This window comes from Triticum urartu, chromosome 3A (genome assembly GCF_056163025.1).
Source record: "Triticum urartu cultivar PI428250 chromosome 3A, HENAU_Tu73, whole genome shotgun sequence".
NCBI classification, from domain to species: Eukaryota; Viridiplantae; Streptophyta; class Magnoliopsida; order Poales; family Poaceae; genus Triticum; species Triticum urartu.
Window position 1 is genome coordinate 193,986,138 of NC_141875.1, and position 12,561 is coordinate 193,998,698.

Below are 12,561 nucleotides of genomic sequence, written 5' to 3' on the forward strand. Positions count from 1 at the left end.
TTTAGTTTAGATATTAAATGATTTTAGTTACAGTCTAAACTTCCCATATAATTACCTGCTGATATTTTTGGTGTTGTCCAAAAAGTTTGAGGTTATTTGGAAATGTTTGAAAATAGGTTTATATTTAAATGGGCATAATAAGTGTTGCTTGTCCAATTAAATTATGCCTAGGGCAATTTAAAAATCCATTTAAGGTTGGTTCCTACATGTTAAATACTTAGTGAATATTTGCAAACCCTAGAACATTTTTATTTGACAGCTTGAAGAAATAAGAATTTGACTTGTTATTTGAAATTTGAATTTGAGGTCGGTTTGGAACAACGTGAGGATTAGAAAATTTTAATTATGATGACATGGCACCATTAACAGGAGTTCACTGTAGCATGACACCCGGGGTGTTACAAATCTCCTCCACTACAAGAAATCTCGTCCCGAGATTTAAGAGGTGGTGTAAGGGGGAATGTTCTGGTTTCGAAATTCTAACGAGTCTTCTTGGTCTTTGTTGTTCTTCTTGAAGAGTTCGATCCATTGCATTGATGTCTTTATTTCTTTGTATCATGTCATCATGATGAAGTTGGCATCGTTTCTTCGGAAACTCCAACGTACTTACAAAAGAATAAAGGGGTAGCTCCGGAAGAACGGAACTCTACAAGGTGGCTATCTGGTTTATAACTCGGGGAATGTGATCGATAGTAACTCTCGGGTTGAAACTTAAGAAAATATTGAGAGTAAAGTAAGAAGGTAAATAAGAAGTTTCAAGCGGGTAGGAAATTGTTCGATGCGTGAAACAGGGCGTGAAAGGGGTATAGAGCAACGGGGGAAAGTATTGCGTCTGATACCAGAATAGATCACTAGGAGGTGGCTCGTGAATTACGTACGAGGCCACGCATGAGGAATAAGTTTGGAAATAGGGGGTACAAGAGAGTCAGGTTTCGATCCCGTGGAACTGTGGGTTATGGACCCACCATGTGGGTTAGAAATAGGAGGAGCAACGATATCTTGCACGGTTATGATAGCAAGGCATGCTAGAGAATATCCTGTCAGTTATGTCGGCAGCAACATTGATACCAAGGGCGAGAGACAAAGAGAACCATTCTCCTGCTCGTTGAACGAGGCGGACCAATAGGCAAGGTTCTCATCCATCGCCGGTTGCCGGAATGTCATCGACAGTAGAAACGGGGTCTCACTGACAGAGTTGTACAGTGAGGTGTTTACATAAGCAGTGAATTATTACTGCTTAGATTATATAGATCACAAGAAAGGTCAAACAAACCAATGGAAAAGAGAATGTGATCATCAGGTTAAACAGAATAATGGAAAGGAAAAATGTGTTTAAACACATATTTCAGGGGTATATCCTTCCCAAGGACAAACAGAGCATGATATCCATGACAGGATATAACGTATAAAACCCTTTAGGAAAGGGGAGAGAAATATCACGACATTAGCCATACAACGGTGTTTGGGGGTAATTAATAAAGAAATTTTAGCATTGTGCTTCAAATGTTCTTATTGAAAATCGGAGTACCACATACATGCTTCAAGATAGCGTTGACATGGTCTTTAAGCAAAGGTCATACTTTGGATACTCAAAGGATCCATCAGGACCAACCCATAGAATAAGTGTTACAATTTCCTCATGAAAGAACGGATAACCTTGCTAAAAACGAAAACTATAACAATGGGTCCTCCGGCCCGGTGCGCTAGGCATGACATCGCCTTACTGGGCTATACATAGTCCAATGTTACGACTTTTGGAAAATGTCCCAACCATCATATCTGACCGAGATTCAGTTCTGATTGGTGTCAGGATACCTCATACTTAGGATACCTGAGAAGAAAAGGCGCAACAAAAATTGACGAGACGACATTGTAAGATTCTCGATAAATGAACTATGGAAGCAAGTTCAAATCATGAGTTCATTATTAAATCAAGGAGAGAATGAGGAGGTGGCTGATGAACTCAGTGACAATTCATCGAGATTTTCAAAAGATGGATTTCCACAATTATGTGAACAAGGAGATAGATTTTGTCAGATCGAATGATATAATGAGGTATGCTCGAGGAAAACATACACGATTAAACATTGGTTGACGGTGCACCCAAAATACGGACTTAGGTAGCATAATCAATGTTAGAATGGTGATTCGATAACCAATGGTCTAAGAATGAAATGTCGACCATTAACTTCAAAGCAATAAGGTTGCTAGAAGTTTTAAAATTACTAGTCCATATGTCGGTATTCCTGTTAGGAACAACACGGGGACCAAGAAAAGAATGGTGATGGTGAAGTATCACTTATATCAAGAATTCTCAAGAGGTGGTGAAATTGTCACAACATCCTTGACAAAAAGGCAGTAATACTTCAAGGTAGATCATAATACAAAATGGATATCAAGTTGCATCCATAACAAGAACAAGTTTGTGATGAAAGGAAGGTAAGGATGTTGTCGATGGTAACTCAAATTAACAAGGGACGAGGATGGAACTTATCATCATGAATTCGATTGATATTCTGGAAGGAGTCAAAACATTGATGATGATCATGACAAATTTTGTCGAGAGGCTCCATGAAGAAGCAATCAAACAACGACTGCATCAAGCAAAAGGACTAATGTAGCGGAAGATTGTTAGAACTATGGATACGACATCAACTCGGAATCAAGCTTGTTGTTCGAGGTGAATGATAAGGCGAGGAAGATCAACGTAAGCTTAGCTCATCATCGAAAATTGTGCTCTGAGAATAAGGACCAGGTAGCACAGTTAAAATCAGCACGATAATGATATAGCTGATCAGCCTAGGAATGACTAGAGGGATTATTAAACTCGTAAGCAACAAAAATTACTTAGAGTTATGGAATCGGAGTGTGGAATTGATTCACTTATCGGTGTTCTCGAGTGAATAAAAACTCAGAACTTGGGGGAAATTTGGAATCGGTGAGAAATAACAAGTGATGAAGAACTCATAAGGGGAGATGTAGTTCTGTGATATTCTCGAGATACCAGAGGGTAAAACTCGAAGGTAGAACAGAGTAGAGGTCGGACAAGTGAAATGATCTGCAGAAGACAAGTACTTTAACTTGTCCGAGAAATGGAATCAAAGGATAACAATCATGGTTGGAACCATGGTTGCAAATGACCAAACATAGATACCAGATGAACTAATAACAAGGGGACAATTAGTTATTTAAGAGAAGCTTCCATGATAAGATCTACATCGTGTCCATGGGCATGAACGCAAAGTTCAAGGTCGACTCCCACTTCTTCAATGCATAACCTTCCATTCACTTCTTGCTTTCAATGAAGTTGTAGTGTTGAAATTATATATGACAAAACACCAGAATAGTATGACTCGTGAAAACTCTCGGTTCACACGGATTAGGGAAGGCATAGGTTCAACCCATAGGGGCATCATAGGAACATATACCACAAACTTAAATAGTAAATAACACAAGCTCGAAAGTAGAACATGGTTGACAAAAGGAGAGGATACAATTTACCAAAAGCATTATGTATCAGGGAAGAGCTCACAAGGTGATTAAATATGAGGGCACTATCGGATAATAATCCAACAAAGGATCTGGTGGTCCAGAAGGGATCTGACGTGAGTATCAATGTTCAACCACAAGAAGTAATGCAAGGGCATTAGATTATAGAAATATCTGGATAACTTCAATGCTTAGATACAAAGGAATTCTTATTTCCAAATCGGGGAATCAGAAGCAGAGGTTCTGATCAAAAGATAATTAAGTTGAATAGTCATAGATCGACAATCAATCAAGGTTTGATTTGCCGAGAACCAACTCATGTCCGGAGTGACGTCTGAGGTCGGAAGAACAAATTCTAGGTATCAACTATTGATTGAGTGTGTTCGCACACATGATGAATTAATGGGGTCGGAATTTCAATGACAAATGATGTCAACGAAGATTACAAGTCATATGGAATTAACCATAATGCAGGAAGGCAATAATTTCAAGAGCCATAGGCTGCAGAGGATTCTCAAAAGATTGAGTAGTATTTCGAAGAATTTTGTGAAGCACTTGGACAACTGGGGATGGACGGATCCCCGGTAAGTGCGTGGAATTGTTCGTGTGGATGTTAATATGGAAAAGAGCTGCAAAAGCAGTAGGCACAAAGGATTCTCGGAATATCGGAGAAATTTTCAGGGTATGAAGTAATAACAAGGGAAACTGGGAACGAAGGTATAAACGGCAAGTGTAAGTAGTTATCCATAAGGATTTATCGGTGGTTGGGATAGCAAAACCGGTGGGCACAAAGTCTCCAGAGACATCGGAGAGTATCTTCGGAATCTTCTGGTGCACCAAGTAATCATCTGGAGTGAGGGGCTCTCTGAGAGGAAGTAGTTACGAGAACCTAGAGTCAGAGTTAGTAAAATCATTTAACCCGAATAGAAGAGAGATCAGAGTCCCAGAGTATAGGCGAGGAATAAAAGATCCTAATACCACCCAATGGCGACATGGGCCCGAGCTGCACAACCATGTTAGTAAAAGTTTTGCAATGTCTAGACTCGACTTCGGCCAAGGAGTTTGGAAGGGGGATTCCTACAGGCAGTCGGCTCTGATACCAACTTGTGACGCCCCCGATTCAATCGTACACTAATCATACACACAAACATGTACGATCAAAATCAGGGACTCACAGGAAGATATCACAACACAACTCTAAAAATAAAATAAGTCATACAAGCATCATATTACAAGTCAGGGGCCTCGAGGGCTCGAATACAAGAGCTCGATGATAGACGAGTCAGTGGAAGCAACAATATCTGAGTACAGACATAAGTTAAACAAGTTTGCCTTAAGAAGGCTAGCATAAACTGGGATACATATCGAAAGAGGTGTAGGCCTCCTGCCAGGGATCCTCCTAAACTACTCCTGGTCGTCGTCAGCGGCCTGCATGTAGTAGTAGGCACCTCCAATGTAGTAGAAGTAGTCATCGACAGTGGCATCTAGCTCCTGGATTCCATCGTCTGGTCGCAACAATCGGGTATAGAAAGGGGAAAAGGGGGAGCAAAGCAACCGTGAGTACTCATCCAAAGTACTCGCAAGCAAGGAGCTACACTAGATATGTATGCATTGGTATCAAATGGAGAAGGGTAGCATATGTGGACTGAACTGTAGAATGCCAGAATAAGAGGGGGATAGCTAGTCCTATCGAAGACTGCGCTTCTGGCAGCCTCCATCTTGAAACAGTAGAAGAGAGTAGATGGTAAGTTCACCATGTATCATACCCGGCGATCCTCCCCTCGTCGCCCTGTTAGAGAGCGATAACCGGGTTGTATCTGGCACTTGGAAGGGTGTGTTTTATTAAGTATCCGGTTCTAGTTGTCATAAGGTCAAGGTACAACTCCGGGTCGTCCTTTTACCGAGGGACACGGCTATTCGAATAGATAAACTTCCCTGCAGGGGTGCACCACATTTCCCAACACGCTCGATCCCCTTTGGCCGGGCACACTTTCTTGGGTCATGCATGGACTCGGAAGATCAACACGTCGCAGCCCCACCTAGGCACAACAGAGAGGTCAGCACGCCGGTCTAAATCCTATGGCGCAGGGGTCTGGGCCCATCGCCCATTGCACACCTGCATGTGGCAAGGGCGGCCAGAAGCAGACCTAGCCCCCTTAATACAAGAGCAGGCTTGCGGTCCAATTCGGCGCGCGCCGCTTGGTCGCTGACGTCACGAAGGCCTCGGCTGATACCACGACGTCAAGTGTCCATAACTGTTCCCGCGTACTTGGTTAGTGCGTATAGGCCAGTGGCCAGACTCAGATTAAATACCAAGATCTCGTTAAGCGTGTTATTTTGAAATAACCGCGGACGCCGACCAGGGCCAGGCCCACCTCTCTCCTAGGTGGTCTCAACCTACCATGTCGCTTCGCCACAAAGATCCACTCAGAGGGCCGTCGGGACAAATGTCCTTTCGGACCCAATTCGTGAATCACTCATGGGTACTCTTCGAGCCGACCCGTCTTTAGTCATCACAAGTATCATATATTATGTATAAGTATATACCCGTGATCACCTCCCGAGTGATCACGGCCTGATAGTATAGCATGGCAGACAGACAAGAATGTAGGGCCACTGATGATAAACTAGCATCCTATACTAAGCATTTAGGATTGCAGGTAAGGTATCAATAACTGTAGCAACAATGACATGCTATGCATCAGGATAGGATTAACGAAAAGTAGTAACACGCTACACTACTCTAATGCAAGCAGTAGAGAGAAGAATAGGCGATATCTGGTGATCAAGGGGGGGCTTGCCTGGTTGCTCTGGCAAGAAGGAGGGGTCATCTTCAATGTAGTCGAACACACGGACATCGACAGCAGTCTCGGAGTCTACCGGAAAGAAGTAATGAAGGGGGAACACAATAAATAACAGAGCAATCAAATGTAACACAAAGCAAGACGCGGCAATACGTTGTGCTAGGGGTGACCTAACGTAGGGATAGGTGATACCGGCGAAGGGGGGAAACATCCGGGAAGTATTCCCGGTGTTTCGCGTTTTCGGACAGATGAATCGGAGGGGGAAAGTTGCGTGTATGCTATGCTAGGTACATGTGACGGATGAACGGACTGCGTATTCGAGTTCGTCTCGTCGTTCTGAGCAACTTTCATGTACAAAGTTTTTTCATCCGAGCTACGGTTTATTTTCTATGATTTTTCGAAGTTTAAACAATATTATGGAATTCCTGAAAATTGGCTAAGTCTGAGAATTGTTCAGTTTTTTTAAAAAACTTCACTTGGTTGTTTTCCGAAGGCTATAGCTAATGTTATGTAGTTCTAATGAAGACACTACATATAAGTGTTTTACTCTACATCAACAGCACTACAAGGCCATGCCATTAGATAGCCTGAACAGCTCCTGTAACAGGTCCATTTACAGCTCTGAAGTAGTTAAGACAGTAAACCTCTTTTTCAGTTTTCTCTCTTAACAGAGCATAGACTTTTGTCATTTTTATAGGAATTAATCCATGCTGTATTTGAATTTGGTCCAGTGGAATAATTTGGAGGTTGTCATGTGTACTACCAACACAAATTAATTTCAACGAAGTTAGACTTTGTTTGACCATAGTTTTGTTGCCATCCAGAGAGCTAAGAAGGTAGAAATAGCAAAAGCTAGCCAGCGCTACAGTAGCATTCAGTTACTGTAGCAGTGGTAGCAGAGCAGCGAAACGCAGCGGCAGGAGCGGCCGCAAGCGCGCGCGGGCAGCTAGGGGCGCGGGCACGCGCGCGGACGAACAAGGGAGACCACGGCGATCAGGCATAGCAGCGAGTAGGACGGGTCTCGGGCGTGGCCGGAGCACGCGGACGCGCGTTGCGGAGCAGGGCAGTGGCGTCGGTAGCGGCTACAGCAGCACAACAGTCAGGCAGCAGCTACAGCGGAGCAGAGGGCAGCAGAGGTCAGCGAGCATCAGGCAGGCGCTGACGCAGCATCGCGGCATCGAACGGCGGTAGATGCGCGCGGTGCAGGGGCGCGGCTCAGGCGCGCATGGAAGCGCATCACGCCTAGACGAGGCGCTACCAGGGGCTCGCGGGCGCACACGTGGAGGTGGGCGCGGCCGCGGTGAGTGCGAACTCGCACAAGCCGAGGTGGCGGCGGTGCATGGAGGCAAACAACAACGGGAGGAAGGGGGAAAGGGGGGAATCGAAAGAGGAGCTCACTGCGAGGCCGATGGAGAGCTCGGGGAGGCCCGAGGTTGCCGGGATAATGCAGATCGAACGATGGCGTTAGACAGCCATGGCGGAGGAAGAAGGCGCGAGCGTCGCGGGTGATACTTCCCGGCCTTGATCCGGTAGAGTAGAAGATGCAGACGACCGCGATGGAGCTGCCGCACAAGCTCCAAGCCAGCGGGGACCGCGATGGTCGTGGCTAAGACGACGACCATGGTGGTTGGGTACTCGGGCGCGTCCAAATCGAAGATGGTGAGCGAGAGAGCGAGGGGAATGGAGCTAGGGTTCATGTACGGGGTGGGGAGGGTCTTATACAGCTTGGCGGCATGCGGGATGGGCGACGCGTGCGGTAGCCGCGCCATGGACGACGCACAGGCGTCCACCACGCTCCTGTGAGCAGTAGGAAGGAGAGAACAGGGGAGTTTTGCTGGGCCGGGCTGCACTGCCCATTTTGCCAGATGGGCCAAGTGCCCAGTAGCTTAGTTTTTTTATATTTTACATTTTGTTTACTGTTTTCTTTTATAGCTATTGTTTTGTATTTAGTTTAGATATTAAATGATTTTAGTTACAGTCTAAACTTCCCACATAATTACCTGCTGATATTTTTGGTGTTGTCCAAAAAGTTTGAGGTTATTTGGAAATGTTTGAAAATAGGTTTATATTTAAATGGGCATAATAAGTGTTTCTTGTCCACTTAAATTATGCCTAGGGCAATTCAAAAATCCATTTATGGTTGGTTACTACATGTTAAATACTTAGTGAATATTTGCAAACCCTAGAACATTTTAATTTGACAGTTTGAAGAAATAAGAATTTGACTTGTTATTTGCAATTTGAATTTGAGGTCGGTTTGGAACAACTTGAGGATTAGAACTTTTTAATTATGATGACGTGGCACCATTAACATGAGTTTACTGTAGCATGACACCCGGGGTGTTACACACATCATCTTGGTGGCATGACATTGCATCAAGCAAGGTTTCATGTGTTTCTGATCATTTTTTATTTTTTTTTGGAATTAAAATGCCATGGCAATCCATGCATGTGTCCATGCCATGAGACCAATATATTTGAAAATTCCTTCTAATTTACTGCACATGGAATTAAATCGCACACAAGTATACAAATATGATTTTTCAACCATTATGGTTAGCCGTTGCATGTAGATGTAGTTCAAATTTGAATTACGGTCATTAAATGACTAGAAAATCACTTAAATGTCTTTAAAAGGTCAAATGACCGCTGAAATTTTCCAAATTTTCACATGACAGTTGTATTAGTGCACGTTAAACGTAGAAAAAAATTGAAGGCCGTAAGAGGAAGTTATCTCCCGTTTGTCATCAAACGTGTATTGTTCCCTCTCGCAACCACGAGCCTTCTAGTGAGTTACTCTAGTTTGTGAGGGGTGTGCGTCCAAACTTTGATCAAACAGGACAATTTTTTTACCACATCATCTTGGTGGCATGACAGTACATCAAGCAAGGTTTCATGTGTTTCTGATCATTTTTTATTTTTTTGGAATTAAAATGCCATGGCACTCCATGCATGTGTCCATGCCTGAGACCAATATGTTTGAAAATTTATTCTAATTTACTGCACATTGAATTAAATCGCACACAAGTACACCAAATATGATTTTTCAAACCGTTATGGTTAGCTGTTGCATGTACATATAGTTCAAATTTGAATTACAGTCATTAAATGGCTAGAAAATCATGTAAATGTCTTTAAAAGCTCAAATAACCCCTGAAATTTTCCAAATTTTCAAATGACAGTTGTATTAGTGCATGTTAAATGTAGAAACAATTTGAAGGCCGTAAGGGGAAGCTATCCCCCGTTTGTCATCAAACATGCATTATTCTCTCTCGGAAACACGAGCCTTCTAGTGAGTTGCTTCGGTTTGTGAGGGGTGTGTGTCCAAACTTTTACCAAATATACCAATTTTTTTACCACATCATCTTGGTGGCATGACATTACATCAAGCAAGCTTTCATGTGTTTCTCATCTTTTTTTAATTTTTTAGAATTTAAATGCCATGGCACTCCATGTTTAATTGTGTCATAGCCGTTAGACCAATATGTTTGAAAATTCCTTCCAATTTACTGCACATGGAATTAAATCGCACACAAGTACACAAAATATGACTTTTCAAACTGTTATGGTTAGTTGTTGCATGTAGATGCAGTTCAAATTTAAACTACGGTCATTAAATGGCTAGAAAATCACTTAAATGTCTTAAAAGATCAAATGACCCCTGAAATTTTTCAAAATTTGACATGACAGTTGTATTAGTACTACAATTTTTCTCGTACATTTAAAACACAATTCGTTGCCACTTTACTCCAAATTTGTCTTTCACAACTAATAAAAAATATCCACAACATCACACACAATTTGTTTGTAGGAATAGTTTGCGATGAAAATTTCTGGGTCTATTTAAGTCTTCCTCCTTAATCTTCGCTGGCTCGTCTGCTCAAGTGCCGGCAACCCCCGAATCCACGAATCCTAATCCCCATTCCCGCACCCCCTTCTTGCAAAGATGACACCGTGGAAACGCTTCGTGAAGGCCCATACGATGTCACGTCCTCCCTGAGCATCACCGCCTGTGCCGAGAGCGCGTCCGCCTACGCCGAGAGTGCCGCTCCATCCGCATTGAGCGCGGACGCATCCACCGAGAGGGCGTCTGCGGCAGCTGATAGGGCAGCTGCAGCAGCCGAGACGGCTACACCTGCTGCAACGACGACGGCTGCAAACGCCGAGAGCGCTCGAGCTACCGCCCATGCCGCCAATGTCGCCCTGGCCCGGGTAGAGGCCATCCACGCCAAGATCAAGGACGCACATGCCAAGATATTCCAGGCCACCTCGAAATCCAGCATGCAACCCACATACGAAAAGGCGGCAGTGGCCATGGAGCACCTGCTTCCTCATGAGATCGCCGAGCGGGAGCTCGAGATGTAGGAGGCAGCGGAGATCGAGGAGTGCTGGGAGGAGGAGTTGCGCGTGGCCGAGGTCGAGGTAGAGAAGAGTCTGTCCGTCGAGGAATCGGCAGTGGAGTACCAACGCGAGCTCTAGCGCAACCACTACTACGAGTACTACAACCTTGAGGACGGCGCCAAGTACGAGGACGAGGACGCGGTCGACTTCAGCAGGGGGACGTGGAGTCCACCAACGGCGGCATTTCGCCAGGACAAGTCATCGACGTCTCATCTCACACTGGTGATGCATAGGCCGGTGCAGCGGCAGATTTGTTAAAATTATGCGTATTTAGGCTTTGTTTTTAATGCTGGTCTTTTGTCAGAGCAATGTTTAGGTCAACTGACTCTGTTTAGTTACTAAAATTGCTCGATTCAGTAAGTGTGCTCTGTGTGCTGTACGCTCTTTTGTGTGCCCAAATTAGCAAGCGATGTTAAATTATGCAGTGATGTACCCGGGGAAATTTCCACCAAAATTTGAATTATCAAACTTATCCCATGCGCGTAAAGCAAAAGAATCGTTTGCGATGCACACAATCGTCTAAAGTGAATGGTGTCCGGCGGCACCGAGCGCAATGTTTCCTTCCACATTTTCAAATTTTTGGCCTACCGCCAAAATATCTACCCCCGCCCCATCCCCCCTTCCCCACCCCCTTTTCTCCCCGACCACAAATCACATTTCCCCTGTTTCCTCCTTCCTTCCTTCTTAAGCTATAGCCGCTTTCTCGCTTGCTTCCTCTCTCTCGCTGTCTCGCATCCTACCGCCGGTGTCGCCATGGTCTTCTTCAATGACCTCTCCAGCGGTTCCTCCTCCGACGACGACTCCTTCGCCACCCGGGTATGCCTCTCTTCTCTTTCTCGGGCTATGACTTGGAATGAAGGATTTTAACCCGACGGTCGATTTGAGTCATTTCTTCCTTTTGTAGCTCCCTAGGACCATCAGCTGCAACAAATGGAGCGGGGTGGCTGAAGATCTGTCTGCTCGTTGTCACCATCAATCTCCATGCGTGAAGCTAGTTGCGTTTGAATCTGTGGACAGTGGGAGGAAGTTTCTGGTATGTGCAGAGAAGGTTAGACCCTCTTTCTTTGTTACAAATCATTTGTTAGATGTGATTTAGACACTTTCACGATCCCAAGCCATTCATACCACACCTTCAACCAAACGCATCCTAAGATAGTGTCACAGTTTGTACCTAGTATCTAAAAATGTTGCCATATCATCAACGGTGCCATTAGAAAATTATTTGGTATCACTTCAACAGTTTGTGTAGCCAACTTTGGTCCACACATCCGAGCAGCCAAGTAGTAAAATGTTAAATTTTTATGGCACGAAGGAACTGTTGGAAATATGCCCTAGAGGCAATAATAAATTGATTATTATTATATTTCCTTGTTCATGATAATCGTTTATTATCCATGCTATAATTGTATTGATAGGAAACTCAGATACATGTGTGGATACATAGACAACTCCATGTCCCTAGTGAGCCTCTAGTTGACTAGCTCGTTGATCAATAGATGGTTATGGTTTCCTAACCATGGACATTGGATGTCGTTGATAACGGGATCACATCATTAGGAGAATGATGTGATGGACAAGACCCAATCCTAAGCCTAGCACAAGATCATGTAGTTCATATGCTAAAGCTTTTCTAATGTCAAGTATCATTTCCTTAGACCATGAGATTGTGCAACTCCCGGATACCGTAGGAGTGCTTTGGGTGTGCCAAACGTCACAACGTAACTGGGTGACTATAAAGGTACACTACAGGTATCTCCGAAAGTGTCTGTTGGGTTGGCACGAATCGAGACTGGGATTTGTCACTCCGTGTGACGGAGAGGTATCTCTGGGCCCACTCGGTAGGACATCATCATAATGTGCACAATGT

The 12,561-nt window shown here is 44.1% G+C and overlaps 1 long non-coding RNA gene across 1 annotated transcript; it reads right to left on the bottom strand.

Annotated features, from left to right (window-relative positions):
- Positions 1-188: 188 nt before the first annotated feature.
- Positions 189-8,078, bottom strand: LOC147979163 (uncharacterized). Its single transcript, XR_015618563.1, has 3 exons — positions 7,692-8,078; positions 6,291-6,365; positions 189-4,994 (listed from the first exon to the last, which is right to left on the bottom strand). It is a non-coding gene; the product is annotated as an uncharacterized LOC147979163 (long non-coding RNA).
- Positions 8,079-12,561: the final 4,483 nt, after the last annotated feature.